Source organism: Rattus norvegicus, chromosome 3 (genome assembly GCF_021556685.1).
Source record: "Rattus norvegicus strain SHRSP/BbbUtx chromosome 3, alternate assembly SHRSP_T2T, whole genome shotgun sequence".
In the NCBI taxonomy this organism is placed as follows: Eukaryota; Metazoa; Chordata; class Mammalia; order Rodentia; family Muridae; genus Rattus; species Rattus norvegicus.
Window position 1 is genome coordinate 114,614,776 of NC_141536.1, and position 20,779 is coordinate 114,635,554.

Sequence of the window (20,779 nt, forward strand, 5' to 3'; positions counted from 1 at the left end):
AGGTGATCACTTCACTATTCATCAATAATCTATCTGAGACCTCCACACTTTGGCACCCATTCCCTTTAATTCCAGTTGTGTCTCCAGTCATCCACTGGGTGCGTCGGTGAGCAGCCTTCACACCCAGGCGCCGGGAGGGCACATTTATAATTTTGATCTCAGCTGCAATCTGGAAGTTCTAGAGGCAACTGCAAGACTTGAGACTTGTCATGGGAACTATGTGCCAGCAGGAGGAAGGAAGTGGTTCTTAGGGGAATGAATCTGGGAGGCTGTCTGGCGGAGGCGGCGGCCTCTGTGGTGGTGGTGACGGGAAAAGTTGCAAGGGAGATAATGCTAGGGGAGATTCTCTCATTTCTGGAGATGGGGCGGACCTCTCCCATTCTGTGTCCTTTGACTTTTTTGACTGCCAAGTTGTTTGTGGGGTTTTACTACTCTTGTACCACAACTTTAACGTTTTATTTTTGCCTTTATTTTTAAACAAGTATCACACTCCAGCAACTCCTATTTTTATCACACCAATACTTTAAAAAAAATACCCTAAGGCTAAACTCCCCCTAGTTGAGAGGGGAATTGTCTTTTTTTTTTTTTTTTTAAGATTTATTCATTCATTTATTATATATAAGTACACTGTAGCTGTCTTCAGATACACCAGAAGAGGGCATCGGATCTCTTTACAGATGGTTGTGAGCCACCATGTGGTTGCTGGGATTTGAACTCAGGACCTCTGGAAGAGTAGTCAGTACTCTTAACCACTGAGCCATCTCTCCAGCCCGGGAATTGTCTTTCTTAACCTCCAGCTCAGATTCTGAACTTGACCCCCACCTACCCCAGCTGGTCTACTGTTTAGGATCTCCCTCTTGTGTGTATAGGGTCCCTCCCACTTCCTCTCTGCACAGTCTTACTCCATTTCCTACAAGAAGTACATGTCTGGACATATTTTTCAAAAGCAAGACACGATGCCCATGCCTTGGCTGTTCAGAGCAACTGCTCATGGGAAAGGACCAGAGGTTTGAAATAGGAAGAGCCTCTGTTCTACTGCGAGCCTCTCCAGATCTTCAGCTTTGGATACCTGTGAGTGCCTCTGCCAAATCTCCAGGTCCCCAGGTCAAGACCTCTAGACAAGATGGACTGTGAGATCCTCAGGGCCCCTTCCCCTATTCCCTCACCCTGGACAACTTACAACTTGTTAGCCCTGCTGGATCCCGAGAGTGCCTCTTCCTCCTAAGGAGGGAGTTCGTGGAGATACTCCCAAGCAAAGTGGCCACAGATACAAGATGACCAACTAGCAAATCCAGTTGATGTTGGTTAGCAGTTTCTAAGGGAGTGCATACTAACTGTAAAACCCCACAAGGGTGCTGTTGACTATACAGTGTGTTTACCTGGCTTTGAGAGTCTTTGGTTTTGCTTATTTCAAGCCTTGGTTGCTAAGTCCTTCACATTTGAGCCCATGGCTTAAGGGGAAAGTATTGGCTCACTCAGGAAGGTTCAGCAGTCCCAGCCCCTACACGATAAAGGGGGGAGGCTCTAAGTCCTGAGGGAGGATCAGGTGGTCATCTTGGCCAATGTCAAGGACATTTGCCCCATCTTGGTGACCCTCTCATCTCACCTGGAGCCCTTTGCTTGATGCTCACCTTCCTGACCATGTTCTGTCCGACCTGTCATCTTCCCCAATACAGAGGGCCCCAAGTATTAGCCCAAGGATTGGAAGTAAGGAACAGGGGGGCTCAGCTTTGTCTGAACTGAGCTACAAAGGAAGCATTAGAATGGCCCATTTGAATACAAAGCTCCCTGGCTGTGTGGATAGGTCCTGTTCACGTCCAGTGAGCTTTTCCAGGCTGCACTGGGCCACTTGCAGATGGCTCATAGTTATAAAAATCCAGGGCCATAGTTAGGGTTCAAGAAAGATAAAGACGATGAGCTCTAGTCAATAATCCACTGCAGAACACACAAGTCTCTCTAGAAGATTGTCGAAGGTGGGTCTGGGCCTTTCGTTAGACTATATGGTGGCCTATGGTATCTCTCTCCAAGGTAGGAACTGAGAGGTTAGAATTGTTGCATAGCATAGCATGAATCAGGAAGAGGTCACCTCTCTCTCTCTCTCTCTCTCTCTCTCTCTCTCTCTCTCTCTCTCTCTCTCTGGGGAGAGGGGCATGTTCAGGAAAATATTTGTGTGGCAGGAACTGCCATCAAACAATAGCAGGTACAATTTTGTTTCGAGGTTTCAAGTAAGGTAACTTCCAGTTTAATGGTGGCTTTATAGAAGGGAAAGGCAGCTGTCTGAGTCCACACTGAGCGGTCTTCAACATCAAACCCAGACTGGTGCTGTCCTGTAAAGCTTTAGGTAGGCACTTGTGATCGATGCTCCCAAAAGACCACCCCCAGTCTCCCAACTTCAATCTTAGTCATCTCAGTCATGGCCCCAGGCACTTGTTCCCTGAAGCACTTCACCCACCAGTAGGGCTCTGTACCTTTCAATTTCCACCTTAGGACCTCAAGGAAGTTGGGAGGTCATTATGCTCACAAGGATAGAGAAGCTTTTTGCAGGCCTGAAATTAGGGTGCTACGTTGAGTGGGCCCTTAACCCAAGGATTTCTTTTATCAACAGTTGCCCACAGCTACGGGTTTTGATGCATGGTGTGAAGGTCGAAGGCCCCTGCTGGGTGGATGGTTTCATGGCTGTCCCAAGCCTTGGCCTAGGTGAGGAGAGCTGGCATTATCATCCGGCATTGAGTAGACACTTGGCTTGGATAATATTTCATAATATCTAGCGCTGTTTCGTCTGCCATTACCCTAGCACACAGACTCACAGTGTGTGATGATATGCCCAGGCTAAACAGTAGGCATCTTGGATCCAGAAGGCTCTGAACCTACTGCTTCTGGGGATGCTGCACAAAATCCACGACTCGAAGACTGGAAGTTGTGGCTGGTTCTTAGAAGGCTATGGTTTGGTGGACCCAGAGGGTGCTGTGTGTTCAGCTGCCTCTAAGGACCAAGGGCTTCACCCATTTTTTTTCTTTTTGCCTTGCCTAGCTTCTTCTATGCCCACATTTTCTAGTACCAGAGAGACATGATCCTCCGCCTCTGAGGAAGCCGTCACCAGGTTTCTACGGCAGGAGTTGGCATTGTCTGGGTGAGTCAGAATCTGCATGAAGGGTGGAGGACATTTGAGTAAAGTCCCTGTTCCCTTGGAGAGTAGCATCCAAAAGGTATACGACATGAATGCTCACAGATACTTGATTACCACCTTCTTCGGGGTGGGTCTGCACAATATACCTCCTGGTCACCGTCGAGTAAACCATGAAGGGTGGTGTATGAGTTGGTTCAACCTTTTTACTTCCTGTTACTGTTACCTGGGGCAGGGAGAGGTCAAGCTTCAACATGCAATGAGGGACAGGACCAGGATTCAGACCACAACACATGGCACGGGTGATACACCACCAGTCCTTCTACAAGAAGGCTGGGTTGAGGGCTGCCTGCACAGTGGGAGCAGGTGTGGCAACAAACTGATAGAGACCTCAATACCCCCTCAGCCCAAAAGTCAGTTGGCGCTGCTGAACAGGGAACCCATGGAGCAAGGTTGACCCCTGCCTTTTTAAGCTTGCCCTGTGATGCAGGAGATAGCTATCAGTCAGACACAGCATGTAGGTATTTAGTGTGGGGTGCAGAGTACAGAGAGTCCCAGGGGTATCCATTAGCAGAGCCAATACAGGCCTAGGTTTGTGCAACTCTTGGGAGGAAGTGCCCTTCAGTGGGTAGGCAACAGTTTGACAAGTAGGGGGAAAACTTCCTTCTCCACATGGGGCCAACTGCCACAGGTCTCTGGCTGTTTCTTGGTGATGTCACAGTGCTACCACTTACACCACAGGGCTCAGAGCTCATGAAAGGAGACAGTGAGATTGGAGGGAGCACACGGAATACACTCAGCCATGGGAATCTGGGGCACCACAGAACTGAATCTGAGACCTAGAAAACTGACACAGGCAGGGGAGGGTAAGAAGCCTGTGTGGACTTGACGAATCAGATGAGCCCTGAAGAAGGAGAAAGGACAAGGGAGTGGTGGCCAGAGAATTCAAAGGCAGAACATCTTTAATCCTTGTTGGCAGGGTGAGGCCCTAAGGCAGAGCAGGAAAAGAGCCAGGGTTGGGGGGAGGAGGCAGGACACATGCGTGAGTTGTCTCCATCTGTTCGATCCTTCAAGGGGAAAGAATCCTTCACTTCCCCTCTGCCTAGACAGAGCCCATCCCCTCCACCCTAGGTAGGGACCTCAGATGCAACTCTGCTCAGCAGCCAGAGTTTGTCAAAACCTCAGGAAACATCAGGGTCCCTTTCGTTGAGAGAATTTGCAATAGCTCTCAGACGACCTTGGTTGCACACGGCATTTTTGCAGGGCGAGACACTTGCTGGGTAAATGCTAAAATTTAGCATGTGCTCCTGGAATGACCTAGGCTTTGAGTTTTTCTGAAACTCAGTCTTCTACCTGAGGCTACCTCCATTGGCCACCCCGCCCTGGGGTTGGCAGAGGACATGCACGCACGCACGCACGCACAGACTGACTCCCTCATGAAGGACTGGGAAGGAAGGAGAAATCTCTGTACATCTTGCCATTGAGTGTCGCAGTGGATACTCTCCAACTGTAGATCTTCTTAGCATTCCTGTTTTCTTTTGAAGGAAAAGATAGACCTATACTTAGAGAAACAGAAAAGAGAACGTTTGACTAACACTCCCTGATTCTTCCTATTCGGAGTAACTATTTTCATTTCTACAAATTGTTTCTTAGAACTCACATAGAGGTGAGAGTAGTTCTCCAACCTTTTATACCAACGGAGGAACATGTCCATTCAATCGGCCTCAAGCAAATTCCTCGAGCACCATCTTCAAGCTGTGGGAGCCTAGGGAGCCAGGCTGGATAGACAGGTGGCTGTGGTGGTGGTGGGTGCTGTGGTGGTGATGAGGATATGGTGGTTTGAATTTACATGATCCCCATAGACTCATAGGAACTGGCACTACTGAGAGTGTGGCCTTGTTGGAGTAAAGTGTGTCACTGGGTGTGGGCTTTGGGGTCTCAGATGCTCAAGCCAGACCTAGTGTGGTATTCTCTTCCTGCTGCCTGCCGATCCAGATATAAAACCCTCAGTTCCTTCTCCAGCACCATGTCTGCCTGTGTGCTGCCATGTTTCCTGCCATGGATGATAATGGAGTAAACCTCTGAACTTTAATCCAGCCCCAGTTAAATGTTTTCCCCAATTAAACTGTAAGAGTCGCCGTGGTCATAGTATCTCTTCACAGCTAGAGATACCGTAACTAAGATGGTGAAGCCATCCATCATACCTTCCATCAGGGTATGCGTGTGTGGTTGATCTTGAAGCCCTTTCCAAGGCCAGTGTGGACTCCTCTGAGGGAGCAGAGTGGTGTCAAGTAGCAATGCTTCTCCCGTCCCTGGAATGGCTGGCCAGTGCTGATGTACTTGGAATAGAACTAAAGGCTTTGGGAGATTGGCAAGCACATGCTGGGGATGTAGCCTAATTGGTCAGCTTTTGGCTCACATGCACGAAGCCCTGGGCTCAATCTCTAGCACTGTATGTCATGGTTTGAATATACTTGGCCAAGGGCGTGGCACTATTTAGAGGTGTGGTCTTGTTGGAGTAGGTGGGTCACCATGGGTGTGGACTTTAAGACCCTATCCTAACTGCCTGGAAGTCAGTATTCTGCTAGCAGCCTTTAGATAAAGATATAGAATTCTCAGCTCCTGCACCATGCCTGCCTGGACACCGCCATGCTCCCGCCTTGATGATGATGGACTGAACCTCTGGACCTGTAAGCCAGCCCCAATTAAATGTTGTCCTCTATAAGACTTGCATTGGTCATGGTGTCTGTTCACAGCAGTAAAGCCCTAACTGAGACACTGTATAAACTAGGTATAATAGCATACACATTTCATCCGGGCACTTAGAAGGCAGAGGCTAGAGCATTAGGAGTTCAAGGTCATCCTATGTCAATCTTAGTCATATTGAGTGTGAGGCCAGCCTGGGCTATCTGAGAATCTTTCTTAAAGAAAGGAAGGAGGAAATGAAGGAGGAAAGAAGGAAGGAAGGAAAGAAGGGAACAATGAAAAACAAGGAAGGGGGCCGAGAAAAGGGATGGTACCAGCACAGAGGTCCCTGACTTTGGCCCTAGAGATCAGGAACATCATGAGATCAGAAATCATGGTGAAGCCTCAGACAAGCTAAGCTGACAAGATACTGCAGGGATGCGTGGACTGTATATATGCTCAGCTGGGGGCCTGGTCCAGGGCTTCAGCAAATGGGCACTTACTCAAAACCAAGGAACCCAGACAGAAGGGCACGAGGGGAGAGATCCACATATGGATGGGCTTTGGGGAAGCCAGTGATGCTTGGGCTCCACAGATGGGCACTGCTGGATCCCTAAATCTACCACCCATGACACAGAGTGTGGCATACCTTCATCCTTTGTAGGGCCTGAGGAAGAGGAAGAATTCTCCCCGCCCCTGCTCTGGGGTGTTGACTTATGATCAGGTAGCTGATCCTTGAAAGGAAGGGAGAGACCTCACCGCCGCCCTACATGGATGATGGGGAAGGCTCCCAGAGAGAGGCACTGCTCCTCATGGGTGTATAAAAAACAAACCTAGCCCAGGAGGGTGACAGACCAACCCACCCTGTCTGGGGAGTTTCCCCCAAGGGAAGACCTGGTTATGGTTTTACAAGTGTGGCTTAGACCCACCCCTACCTGTACCTCTGTATCAACATTCCAGAACCCACCACCTTCCTCCCAAATCACCTTCTCTCCTAAACTCAAGGGGAAAAAATGTCTAGGGTCCTGGCCTTCCAGGGTTTCCTGGGAAATGTCAGTTCCCCTTTCTCCTGCCCACCATTCCTATCCAAACAGTTGCTTCTTATATGGAGCCTGAGTCCACTTTACTCATATAGAAGTCAACAGACACAGGAGGCTCATCACCCAGGAGACAGCAGAGCAGGGTGTAGAAAAACTTGTATTTCAAGTAAAGTAAACCTTCAAAATTTTTGAAAATTATTTTTTTTGCAAATTTTATGCAACGTATTTCGATCAGGTTTATCTACAACTCCTTTACCCAATTTCTCTCTGTCTCCCACTCCCTACCTGTAAGAAAAAAATTTTCTCCCATACTATTTAACTTTATGCTTCTAATATGTGTGTGTGCGTGCGTGTGTGCCTGTGTGTGTGCCTGTATGTGTGTGTGTGTGTGTGCATGCATGCGTGTGCGTGCATGTGTGCGTGTGTGTGTGTGTGTGCACGTTTCAGCATCTTGTCAAGTCCAGGTGTTACTCAAAATGTACATCCAGGACAGCTCCGGAGAAGCCACCCCCAGATGCTCCAACCTCCCTTCACAAGCACAGCCCCTTCTACTGGAATTTCTCCTTCCTACCCACCGATGGTTCCAAAAACCCTGGGCAGCAAGGACCCGTGTTTGTTTAATTTAAAAAGGGGAAACTAGACAAAGGTGATAGGGAAGTAGAAATAGCATTATTGTGAAGCAATACTATTGTGTGTTTCTGCTGACTTTGGGGTGCTGTATCTCTGGGAAACCTAAGAAAATGGGGATGGGATTGTAAAAATTAAAATTTTTTTGTTAACTCCACTACAAGCACTCAGAGACCGACTCGTACCCAGCCTGGGGGACATGGCCTCCTGTTCCAAGAAATAGGCTAACCACAAGTCCATCTGGCCCAGATTAGGGCTGGTTCAGTAGTTCTGAGAAAGACAAGAGCAGGGAAATAGTTTGCTTAGGTAAGTTGATTAAACTTGTGTTATAGATAGAATGTGCCAATTTGAATGAGCCAATGAAATTGTTACGTGCCTACTGCTTCCCTCCTGAGTGATTTTCTCTATAAAATGAGCCCCAAAATTGAGTTCGGGGTTGAACTCCTCTGCTGCTGTGTGGGATATGAGTCTCGACCCCAGTGCACTGGTTCCTATCTATAAACCTCATGTGATTACAGCAAGGACGGTCTTACATGAGCTCTTGGGGGGTCGAGTCATCCCGAGACTTGAGTGAGGGCCTCCCCACTCGGGGGTCTTTCAGGATGTTGTTCCAAATGCTAAGGGTTCATGCATCCTGGGATTCATATGTCATCAAGTGTTTGTACACTCTGGCCCCCTGCGTAGACCAAGCCTCCCACCCACAGACCAGCTCCCTGCTTACTTTAGGAGGTTCCTCCAAGCCTGATGCCATTTCTGTTCTGGTCTCTGCAGGGACACTCACACCATGACTGGGAACAGAAAGGAAGGTCACACTAGGCTGCCAGCTCCCACACGTAATCACAATGGCAAGGAGACCAGGTACCACATCTCTGCTATCCAGGATATCAAAATCTTCTTCTAGTGAGATCCGTGGGATGAGTCAGGGTCCTGCCCCAGATAGCCACAGAAGTGTTAACTTAGAAGCATCCCAAAATGCCTGGCTCAGAAAGTGCCTTGTGAGTGGCACTGAGCTGCTCACCCTCCCCAAGCTGTCTAATGGGCGTAATTGATCAGTTCCGCTCACTTCGGATATTCCCCACACTGATGACTCAGAAATCATTGGCCAAACCAGAAGCTGGCAAACAGGCTATAGGGGAAGTGGGAGTCTATTCCCAGGACTGCCACAGTGGTCTGGACCCGATGAGGAGCTGAGAAGAGTCCCCAGTGCACCCTGCAAGTCGGTTGTCACAGTACACCATCCTACTCACAGCCCTGATTGTCTTATAGAGTTTTTGATGGGGGACACAACAAAGCCACTGGACAGACAAGAGGCAGAACCCTTTGTTACTTTAAGCAAGCTGCCAGGCACACCCAGACTCAAAAGGCCAGCAAGCTGGAGCTGTAAAGGCAGCTGATAGCTCACGCCTGTCTTGCCAGATGCTACTCAGCAGACCAGGTAGAAGGGTCTGGGGTTCAAGGCCTCATGGACAACTTAGCAAGACCATGTCCCAAAAGGGAGTGGAGAGGCACAGCTTAGTGGTAGGGCCCTTGCCCAACGTTCATGAGGTCCTGGGTCAATCCCCAGAACTATAAAGAAGAAGGAGAGGGAGGAGGATTCTTGCCCACTGTCGGGGTCTCAAAGCTGTGACACTACAATCCTATCTCTGCTTCCGTATCCCTATCTGTTAAGGCAGATGCTAGACCCACACTCAGAAGGCATTTCTGGAGGGTTATCCAGATGTGTTACGCAGAGAAACCATGTCTACCTTTTATTTTCTTTTACACAGGAAACCCAACCCCGCATGAACAGAAATCCTACAGAATGCATGTCGAGGATTAGAACTATTGAAGTCTCAAACACTGAGGACAAACATTTGGTTTTATTTTTCAGTTAAAAACTTGTTTACTGGGTTACAAAGAGTTAAGTTTCACTACTGCATTTTCAAACATAATTTGTTTTGTTATTCCTCTTCCCACGCTTTCCACACCCTCTCTGCAACCCCGAGCCCCACACCCTCCCTGCATCCCCATGCACCACACCCTTCCTGAATCCCATGCCCCATACCCTCCCTGCACCCCCTTGCACCACACTCTTTCTGAATTCCAAGCCCCACACCCTCCCTGCACAGTCAGTAACCTCTTTTCACTTCTCTTGTTACATGTGACCTTTGCCTTCCCTTCTCATGGTCCCCTAACTACTTTGATAGTTTATATCTCTTGTTACACACATACACACATCTCTTATTACACACATGCACACATTAAAAATTAGAATTCACATAGGAGAGAGAACATGGGATCCATTTGAGACAGATAATTCTGAGACTCCCTCTATTGCCTGAACTGCCGCTTTATTTATGCTCCTCTCTTGACAATATAATTCTTTCTAGTTGCAACCACTTTCTTACAGATTTCATAATTTTATTTTTCTTGACAGCCAAGTAAAATTCTGTTTTGTACACATGTCACCTTTTCATTATCTGCTCCTCTGTTGATGGGTATTGAGGCTGGTTCCATTTTCTTGCAACTGTGAATAGTACAGTAGTAGACACAGATATCTCTGTGGTATAGTGAAAGCTCTTTGTGTAGATGCCCAGGATATGAACACCTGGACCACATGGCTTTCTTTTTCCTTCCCTCCCTCTCCCCCTCCCTCCCTCCCTCCCTTCCTTCCTTCCTTCCTTCTTTTGTTGTTGTTGTTTCAAGATAGGGTCTCTCTGTGTAACCTTGGCTGTCCTAGAACTCTCTCTGTAGTTCAGGCTGGCCTCAAACTCACAGAGATCCACCTGCCTCTGCCTCCTGAATGCTGGAATTCAAGGTGTGCACCCCCACCCACCACTGCCTGCTTCTTTAGAACACTTTTGAGGCCTCAGTACTGCCTGAATGCAGGAGAGCTGTCGCCTCCTTCTGGCAGTTTGAAGTATAACACTTGCATTCAATACGGAAGGAAAATGATCTGAAATTCCTTATGCTCAACTTTTTTCTTTCTTAGAGATAATAAAAACCTAGTGTGAACTGCATCCTAGCCTCTTGCTCTGATGCAGTTTCTCAGGAACTTGGGGTAATTCTCTTAAAGTCTTTTCTCCCCAACCTGCATCTTCTGTAGGGGCGAGGGGGTAATTGCCTGAACTCCCGGCTTTATTTATGCTCCGCGAGGGGGTAAATTCTGAGACTCCCTCTATTGCCTGAACTGCCCGCTTTATTTATGCTCCTCCCATTGGACTTGGGGACCAATTCTGGAACTCCTTTCTACCCAAAACCTGGCACGAGACTTTCCAGACCCCCGAAAGCTTTTATGTTCTTAGGGCTGAGGAATGAACAAGCGCTGGAAGAGTTCGTGTCTGAGACAAAATTCTCAGATGAATTCCAACACTGAGTTCCAACAAATTATGACAGTCTCTGACTCTTATGGGTTGACATAAGCGTTTTCTGGGGAATAAACTCTTTTTCTAGGCTAAGAGACAAAGAATAAAGAGAACCTCTCAGTTTTTTGGGTTCAGTTTTGTGTCTCTAACACAGCCTACTCCATTGGGTGAGCAGCTGTTTCTGCCCATGGACTTGGCTTGGGCTATGAGAAACAATGGGATAGCCTGCGCTGTGCCTAAATGGTCAGTTCTTACGGGGAGAAAACCAAAGGCGAGAGGGAGCTAACCCTGCATGGCCTAAAGGAGTCCAAAAAAACCAAAGAGCAAGGTATATGTGCCAGCTGGAGCCTCTGGGACCAAGGAGTGCTTGCCCCACCCCCACCCCACCCCCACCCCCACCCTCACCCCCACCCCCACATCTCTGTCAGCCATGCCTCCTGTACCATAGAGGTTGGGGATATGTGAGAATGGGAGAAAGAGAGGTCTGCTGTTCACATCCATCCAGTCCTGCAGCAGGCAAGAACTCTCAGGCAGGATGAAGGGACCATCCTGCAGTTCATACTAGGTTGCAAGCTACAAATGGGGAGTGTCTTCCTCTCACCATGTGATGAGAGGGTGCAGGGAGCTGAAGAGACAGCTCATGGATAAAGAGCTGTTACTGTGTCCTGTTCTTGCAGAGGATCTGGGTTCGAGGCCCAGCATCTATAGTCTAGTTGCTCACAGTCTCTTGAAAGCCTCAAGAGATGGGCCAACCTTTTCTGGCCTCCACTGCTTGCACCCGTGTGTTTTCTTCTCTGTATCGTTCCAATTTTAGTATATGTGCTGCCGAAGCGAGCACCCCCGTGTGTTTTCTTACTCATTTATTTTTTCATTTTTTTAAAAATCAGAGTCTTACTTTGTACACTAGGTTGGCTTTGAAGTCTTGATCCTTCTGCCTCAGTCTCCCAAATGCTGGGATTACCCCAGTTTCAGCTCAAATAAGTGGATTAAGCTTTTTTTTTTTTTTTTTTTTGGTTCTTTTTTTCGGAGCTGGGGACCGAACCCAGGGCCTTGCGCTTCCTAGGCAAGCGCTGTACCACTGAGCTAAATCCCCAACCCCAAGCTTTTTTTTTAAAGATTTTATTTATGTATATGAGTGCACTGTCACTATCTTCAGACACACCAGAAGAGGGCATCAGATCCCATTACAGATGGTTGGGAGCCACCATGTGGTTGCTGGGAATTGAACTCAGGACCTCTGGAAGAGCAGTCTGTGCTCTTAACCACTGAGCCATCTCTCCAGCCCTACAGAATGAGTCACTTTTTTTACTATTGGGGCAGAACACGTGACACAAGCTGAAGGGAAAAGGAGTTTCTTTTGGCATGAAGCGTGAGAGTCTCTCCCGTCGTGGTGGGGAAGGTGTGGGGGCAGGAGGGTGAAGTGGCTGTTCACATTGGTCCTCAGTGAGCAAGCAGAGAGAGGAGAATGCTGGGGCTCAGCTGGCTCTGTTGATGTTGTTGTTGTTGTTGTTGTTGAGTCCTGGACCCCAATCCATGGAACGCTACTGCTCACATGCTGGGCGTGTTTTCCCTTCTCAGTCAAGTCCTCATAGACAGATACTCACAGAGGTTGCTCCCAGGTGATCTAAACCCTGCTGAGTGTCAGACACTATTAGCCATCAGGCTGCCTACAATTCAAATATGGAGACTCGAGACTTAGCTTGTTGCTGTCCCAGTCCTCTTTTTCTTTTTTTTTTTTTTTTGTCCTTATGCAAAACACCAGGACTACAAGCTGCATCGGGGAAGAAGCTGTTTCTTTCATCCTGTACTTCCGGGTACCGGTCCTTCACTGAGGGAAGTCAGGGCAGGAAGTCAGAGAGCAGAACCGGCTCCATGTTGGCTCACGCCCTGGCTCATACTCAGCTGACTCTCTTATGCAGAGTCTGCCTAGGGTGTGCTGCACAATCACCAATCAAAAGGCCTTCTCACAGAAATGATGACCTGGTGATGACCTGGGCAATGTGTTGAGATTTAAAGATAACTCTAGGCTGTGTCCAGTTGACAGTTGAAGCTAACTATGGCAGTTGGTTTCATGCTTCAGCACCACGAAGACTAGGTGGAGTGGTGTAAGTCTGTAATCCCAGAGCCTTGTGGGGTGAAGACAGAAGTACCAGATGTTCAAAGTCAGGCTTAGCCACATTTTAATTCAAGGCCATCTGGGGCTATGTGGGACTTTGTCCTTGAAACCTACTAATTCCTAGACATTTCTCGTTTTGCACATAGCCCCGAGACTGGCATGTGCACCTGACGGAGAGACACTTTGCTATCCCAAACACCAGCAGATTTCTTTTACACTACCTTTCCCTGCTTTATTTTTAAATGTTTATTTTTATCTGTATGAATATACGCCTCATGTTATGTGGGTGCCACCAAAGGCCAGAAGAGGGCATTGCATCCCCTGCAGCTAGAGTCATAGACAGTTGTGAGCTGCCCGTGTGGGTTCTGGAGTAAACCTGGATCCTCTGCTGCTGGATCCTCTGTTGCTAAGCTGCCTCTTTAGCCTTTAGTATCTTCCTTTTTGTCTGAGGTATGTAGCCAGCCTCTGCCTCCCTAGTGCTGGAATTAAAGACAAGGTTTCACTACATAGCCATAGATGGGTCCAGAACTTGTAACCCCCCCCCCCTCAGCCTCCCAAGTGTGTATAGGCCATTACAGGTAGACGCCATCACACCCGGCTCCCTGCCAGTCCTGTAGGTGATGCCTACAGAAATGTCCCGGCAGCCTTACTCAGTGACCACAGTCACCCACCCTACCCAGCCCAATGAGCACACACAACATTATATCGTGACTCCGCAAAACACATCCACGCTGTGTCAAAAGGAGTGAAGTCAACTATAAGGAGCTTCCCTGGGCGCTCCTCTTTTGTTGTTATTGGTTTTGTTTTGGCTTGAGGCAGAGTCTCGCTATGCAACCCAGGTTGTCTGACAATCCTCAGTCCTTGTGCTTCGGTCACCTGAATGTCAGTGCTGGGATCACAGGTGTGTGCCACCACGCCCGGCTTTTACTGGGATCTTGATCCACGCTTTGTCTTCTCAGTGGAAGGGTTAGAGTAGCCTAGGATAAGGTCTCTGACCTCCATGGAGTTGGTCCTTCAGAGCCAAAGAAAAGATGCCCATATGTGCTATAAATACTATCCATATAGTACGTATAAAAGATACCATTTACACTCATGTGGGCTAACTTCAAGAACATTATTTCAATTCTATTTTGTGATAAGGGAGGCAAGGGCTTAGGTTAAGCCATAACTGTAGGTGATGTAAGCAGGTTCTAGTCCAGTAAATAGTTCACAGGGTTGCAGGATACTCTGGCCTGATTCCAGCCGAGGCCCCCCTGCCTTGTGAGTTCATGAGCAGGAAGTGAGGGTTTTCCTGGGAAGCCCAGAGGTTTGCAAACAATGGTTCCCTCCAAATCGACCCAGGGTGAGCCTTGTTCACCTTGCTGTGAGGGTTAACAGTAATTGTCAACCTGACAGCAGCTGCAGTCACCCAGGAGACTGAATCTCTGGGCCTGCCTGGGAGAGCGTCTAACTGGACTAACCAGGATGGTCAGACCTATCCTAACTGTGATGAAACCCTCCTGTAGGTTGGGGTCCTAGACTGTATAAAAAAGATGAAAGCAGGCTGAGGCCTAGCACCTATCCGTGCTCCTAACTCTGTGTCTACAATGAGCTTCCTTAGGTTCTGGCTGCCATGCCTTCCCAGCCAGGGCACCACACGGTGAGCCAACATAAAACTGTCTTTAAGTTGCTCTTGTTAAATATGTTGTCAGAGCAGCAGAAAGGCAGCTAACACGTTTGCTTTCTTCCGAAGTGCTTGTGGGGAGGGTCTTAGTGCTGTTCTATTGTTCTAAAGAGTCTCCATGACCACGGAGACTCTTACAAAGTGGTTTGCTGACAGTTTTGGAGCATCAGAGTTCATTGTCATCAGGGCAGGGACAAGGCGGCAGGCATCGTAGGCATGGTGCTGGAGCAATAGCTGAGAGCTTTATGCAGAGAGAAACTTGGGCTTCCGAAACCTCCAAGCCCACATTCAGGGACACACCCTCTTCAACAAGTCCACACCTCCTAATCCTCAAAGATTCCACTCCCTGGTGGCTAAGCATTCAAATATTTGAGCCTATGGGAGCCATTCTCTTTCAAACCCCTACAGGGTGTTATTAGCCCTGGTTTTCACTGGCTACCATCAGGGGTCCCAGGGTCTCTGAACCTTTCTTCAGCAGGACAGGCTGTAAGGGACTGTGTTAGGCCAGACCCAGCAGCGTCTCCGACTCCATGTCTGTAACTTCCTGTGCTCCCCTGCTTGTCTGTGTTTGCTTATACACATGCACTGCAGACTTCCACTGCCCCAAATAAGTGTGACTCTTCTTGATTTGTACATTCGTGGCACGAGAGAAATGTACAGCGCTTCAAGGTAGAATTCCATGTTGTGACTCCAGTAGATCGTCTCTGACAAAGATTTTCCACTCTGTGACATGGGGCTCCTCTGAGAAACTCCGAATTTTTGAGTTAAACTGCAAGCCAAAGGCAAGCCAGCCCAGTGAACAAATGTGTGTGGAGGATGGATGAAGACTGGAGATGGGACTCAGGCTCATGCTACCCACACTGGTATTCGGATCTTGCCCTCATGCAACCTCTTCCCAGCACTTCCTCCCTGTCTGCCTTTTCTGGTGTCTGCAAGCTCCTCGAGGCCAGAGGTCATTTCTTATTTATTCTGATAGTCAGGTCCCTGCCTGGCACAGAGAAGGTGCTGGCAGCTATCTGTCAAGAGTCGCTGAGATGGCTCTCAGGTCCAATATGTCACACTTCAAATAGAATCCCACACCAAGCCCCCTCAGTTCCCTGCAAAGATGTGGGCTCCACCACAGTGAGAGAAGGATTCTTGAACCTTTCCCCAAGGCTGCCTGGCCTAAGCCCCAGGTCAGGCAGATCCCAGGGTTTCTTGGGATCTCTGGGCTAACATGACTTTGGGATGATGGCGGCCCTTCATCCAGCAATCTTTTCCCTTGGAGACTCAGAGAGTGCTGCTTACCTCACCTGCAGGTAAAGCTCCCAGTGACAAGGGAGAAGGGGTTCAGATGAGGCCTGATTTAGCTCCTTCCAGGGTACTACAGCTCTGACAGTCATTTCCAAATCAAGAGGTGGCTGGAGTGCAGCTAGCCCACACAGCAAAAGCCTGCTCCCCCACTCCCCCCTTCTGAGACAGGGTTTCTGTTTATGGCTGTCCTGAAACTCACTTTAAACACAAGGCTGGCCTCAAACTCAAGAAGATCTACCTGCCTCTGTCTCCCTAGCTCTGGGATAGAAGGTGTGAGCTACCATTGCCCAGCTGGGTTCAATCTTAATAACAGCAAAACATTCAAAATGGCAACTTTTAACTCTTGAAGTCAAAGTCACAGGATCTAGAGAAGTACTCAAGCCCCCAAGAGGCTCTGGTGGTCACCTCTCCTCAGTGTCCGCCATTCCTCTTACGAGTAAAGCCAGCAAAAGTCATGACCCTGTGCATGGCCTGTGATGTCAGTGTGCCCGACAGTGGCCCCTCCTCAGATTCAGGGGCTTGATTTCAGCCATGGTAGGGCCAGATAACACAGCTGAAAGCACTAATACATCTGTGTGAGGCACTGCAGAACTAGGGTGGGGAGCGGAGGCACATCAGGATGCCTCCGGAAGTTTCTGGAAACCTGGGCATAATAAAGGACCAATAGAAGAAACAGTTTTTAACAATATGTGCACAATCTGTGGTTCTGGTCCCATAACCCCAGGACTTCACCCATACTCATTGCTCAGCTTGCCTTAGAGTGCCCCCCTTTGCACTCCCAGCATGCACTTCTGTCCTGTTCAAGCACAGATTTCATGTCCTTTGTGGATATGATTGAGTACAAAGGAGCAGATGGAACTTAGCTCTGAAGTTACAGACTTCCGTGTGGAGTTGGCCATTTCCCTATGGCAGGGCCTTAGCTGCCATCAGCCCACGGTGACAAGGGACACAGCAGAAGGGATCTCACTGTGACATCCATCTCCTTTCCAGCATCCCTCATCCAACCTGCAACCTTTGCCAAGGCAAGCTCACTTTTTGTCTGTGACCTCAATTTCCCCATGTGCATAGGCAAAGCTTCAAGGTCACTTCTGGGTGAGCTCCAGTGTCTGAGGCAGCGCTGACTGGCAAGATTTCCCAGAGATCTGAGGTGGAGGTCGGGAGCTCTCAACTCTTAAACTCTGGCTAGGTAGTGCCTGGGTTGGACTGCACTTTCCCCGAATTGTAGTGGAGCCTGCGCGTCACCTAGTGGAAATATCTAGTAACTGCATGCCACCTAGTGGAGATAATCTAACTGGCTCTAAAAATCAGCTTGTGTTTTGCCGGGTTTACTGTTTTATGTCGACCTTCACCTGAGTCTTAATTCTGAAGCCTGAGCATGGCGGATGGGATAGCCCCTAGTGGGTTACTGCCTGCTTCAACAAAGCAGGAAGTAATGATAATCTAAAGGTTGTCTTTTTTTTTTCTCTCTTTTGAGGAAGGGCCTTCTGTAGCCCATGTTGACCTTGAACTTGGTATGAAGTTGAGGATGACCTTGAATTTCAGATCTTCCTCCGTCCACCTTCCACGTGCTGAGATAACAGACATGTACCGCCACACCTGTCCTTTCCACGGGCCTTCAAACCTTATCTGACAGTAACCTTGTGGGTGACACCCCACTTCTTAGTTTGCCCATAGCAAAACATTGCAGTGGAGAGATTTGTGGTGGCTAGCCACTGAAGACAGTAGTGGCTATTTTTGTCTCTGCAGGGACAGAGGGTTTACTTTGTCTCGCAGGTGTTAGGGATACTGTTTGTCATGGTGGGCTCAGCACGGCTCAAATAAGATCACACTCATTAACTTCATAATGGTGGAAAGCAACACCCATTCATTAGAAATCATATTTCAGTTGTTAATCTTTTCTTTGAGATAGATAGTAACCTATGGCACAGTATGAGCCTTAGCTATGCTGTTTTTGGGGTAAACATCCAGCACCCTACAATGCACAGTACTAAAGAAGTTTCCAGAAGATGCTCATTGGCTTGCTGTAAAGTAGGAATTGTGTTAGAGGGTGGGTTCTATGGACTGTATGGTGTTGCAGGCTGTTGTAAGTGCTCGGAACACATTAAGCCAGGTTGAGCTGGGGTGTTAGGTTTAGGAAAGTACATTTGACAAGTACAGCATTTTCAGCCACCATGGGTTTATTAGGGGATAGCCCCATCGTACTTGAGGGACCTCTGAACTCCCTTCCCTCTAACAGTGAGGTAGTGACCCAGAAATGGAGTCACTGTTTTGTTCAGCTCCTGGGTCATGATGTTCCCCCACCCCAAGCCACCCTTACCCCCCCCCCCATCCAGCACTCCAATTCCTGGGACACCAAGTGGGTATATCACAATTTAGCTCAGTGGGATACTATGTCCCTAGGATTGACATCAGCTCCCACAGCCTGAGGCAGGTAACACAATGCCCGGTTATACAGGATGCTGGAGATTGAGTCCAGGGCTTCCTACGTGCTAAGAGAGCATCCTACCAACTCGGCCACACCCCAGACTCTCTTACTCTCCTTTGTCCAGGCCATGAGGTAAGGATCTTGCCATGATGTTCATCCTCACCACAGTCCCCAGAAGCAGCAGGACCGACTGACTGTGAATGGAAACACTGAACTCTGCAAGCAGAATAAACCTTCACTCTCTAAGGTGCTCATCTCAGGTGCTTTATCCTAGTAACAGAAAGGTAACCAGGGTAACCAGCTCATCTCACTCTCGTCTGTCATAGTGTGGCTTCCACCTTTGCCTGAGGAAACCGTGTTATCTTGATTTCCACGGGAATGTAGAGATTGGTCTGGTTTTCTGTGTGTGTGTGTGTGTCTTAAGCCATTTGTGTTATGAATGCTTAGCAGGAAAGTAAGTTATCTGAAGTCTGATGCTGAGCTGAAACATCCTTAAAACTTTTACATTTTATGCTGTGTTTCTACACTGACAAATCTTCCATGCACAATCACAGAAAACTTGATATTTCGTAAGTTTGAAAGCCATGCTGGTTAGTTATTTTGTCAACTTGGCACAAGCTGGAGTCAAGTGGGGAGGGCAATCTCAGTTGACTTCGGTCAGGCTGTCCTGTAGGCAAGACTGTGGGCACTTTCTTGATTAATGATTGAAACGGGAGGATCAAGCTCACTGTGAGCAGTGCCATACCTAGGTAGATCGTCCTTGATTGTATAAGAAAGCAAGTTGAGCTGGGTGGTGGTGGTGCACACCTTTGATCTCAGTGCTCAGGAAGCAGAGGCAGGTGGGTCTCTGAATTCAAGGCCAGTGGTCTACAGAATGAGTTCCAGGACATACACAGAGAAACCCTGCCTTGAAAAAACAACACATAAATAGGTAAATAAATAAATAGTGAGGTCCACTCTGAACTCCTTCCGGGACCCCTTGTATGAGATTCATGGAGGTGGTGATCGATGCAAAAGCAAGAGGAGCTTTACTGATCCAGCATGGTAGGGCCTCCTCCCTTCATAGAGAGATTCCAAGCAAACTATAACAGGGAGTTATACCTTGCAAACAATTGGGGCAGAATTTGCACACTGGTAACTAGGCAGGGTACTATGCCCATTTGGTGGAGTGAAACAACTTTCAAACCAACTCAGTGTACCATTCAGGACATTTGGTTGAGAGTCACAGGTGGCTTTGTTCAACCGATTGACTTGCAGCTGTTCCAGGAACTAAAACTAGCTCTACCCCTCCTGGAAGGGAGGGGTCTTTCTGTGCTTGGAGGTTTGTGGTGGAATTTTCTCACTGGCCCCCAACTCTGGCTCTTTCAATAGTGTGTGTGTGTGTGTGTGTGTGTGTGTGTGTGTGTGTGTGTGTGCGTGCACGAGAGAGAGAGAGAGAGAGAGAGAGAGAGCGCTCCATTGATGCTGCTTCATTTCCTTGTCTGCATGTTTCTGTCTTAAGTTCCTGCCTTGCCTTCCTTGCCAATGAATGGGCTGCAAACACCCATCCTTAGGCTTGGGGTCTGGTGTAACTCACTGTAATGTCTTCCTCCTCTGCCTTTCTTTTTCTTTCCTTTCTATTCTCTTCTTGTGTTTTGTTGTTATTGTTTTTGTTTTTCTTTTGTTTTTGTTTTCTTGCTTGAGACAGGGTTTCTCTGTGCAGCCTTGGCTGTCCTGGAACTCACTCTGTACACCAGGCTGGCCTTCAACTCAGAGATCCACCTGCCTCTGTCTCCTGAGTGCCGGGATTAAAGGTGTGCACCATCACTCTTATAAAGGAAGGCGTTTCGTTGGGGCTGGCTTACAATTTCAGAGGTTTAGTTGATTATCTGCATGGCAGGAAGCAAGCAGGCAGACATGGTGCTGGAGAAAGGAGCTGAGAGTTCTACGTCTGGATCTGCAGGCAGCAGGGAGCAAGAGCCTCTAGGCCTGGTTCAGGCTTCTGAAACCTCAAAGCCCCCCTCCCCCCCAGTGACACACGTCGAGTGTGTCAAGGTCATATTTACCAATCCTTCTAAGTAGTACCACTCCCTGATGAATAAGCATTCAAATATGTGAGCTGGTGGGACCTTCCTATTTAACCCCCCACAGCTTCTGATGGGCTAGAGGTCATGAGGGGTCTGATCTACTCGGTGAACGCATGCATTTACAGAATCATAATGTGATGGGAAAGAAATAGAAACTAAGAGGGTCCTAGTTGAAGCAAGTTGGTTGCTAGTGCTGTGGCTTTGAAGTTGGATTCGTGTCCCTTCCTGTCTTACAATCACTCTCCTTTTCATGATGACGATTGCCTCACCACTGGTCCAAAGTGATAGTTTTCAAACTAACCGTAGGTTAGCCCAGACACATCTTTCCTTCTTCAAGTTGTCTCTTCAGTATTTTGTCCTAGCAGTGAGTGTATCAGCTTTCTTGGGTCTGCTTGC

General features: G+C 48.2%; 2 long non-coding RNA genes across 3 annotated transcripts; one reads left to right on the forward strand and one right to left on the reverse strand.

Annotated features, from left to right (window-relative positions):
• The first annotated feature begins 900 nt into the window (after window positions 1–900).
• On the forward strand, window positions 901–10,943 carry LOC134486436 (uncharacterized). The gene is made up of 4 exons (XR_015684600.1): window positions 901–1,071; window positions 3,031–3,130; window positions 8,248–8,334; window positions 9,243–10,943. It is a non-coding gene; the product is annotated as an uncharacterized LOC134486436 (long non-coding RNA).
• On the reverse strand, window positions 4,069–8,523 carry LOC148006541 (uncharacterized). 2 transcript variants are annotated; one of them, XR_015684599.1, is made up of 2 exons: window positions 8,198–8,523; window positions 4,069–4,680 (listed from the first exon to the last, which is right to left on the reverse strand). It is a non-coding gene; the product is annotated as an uncharacterized LOC148006541 (long non-coding RNA). The 2 variants fall into 2 exon arrangements; XR_015684598.1 differs by having other exon boundaries at window positions 4,069–4,685.
• Window positions 10,944–20,779: the final 9,836 nt, after the last annotated feature.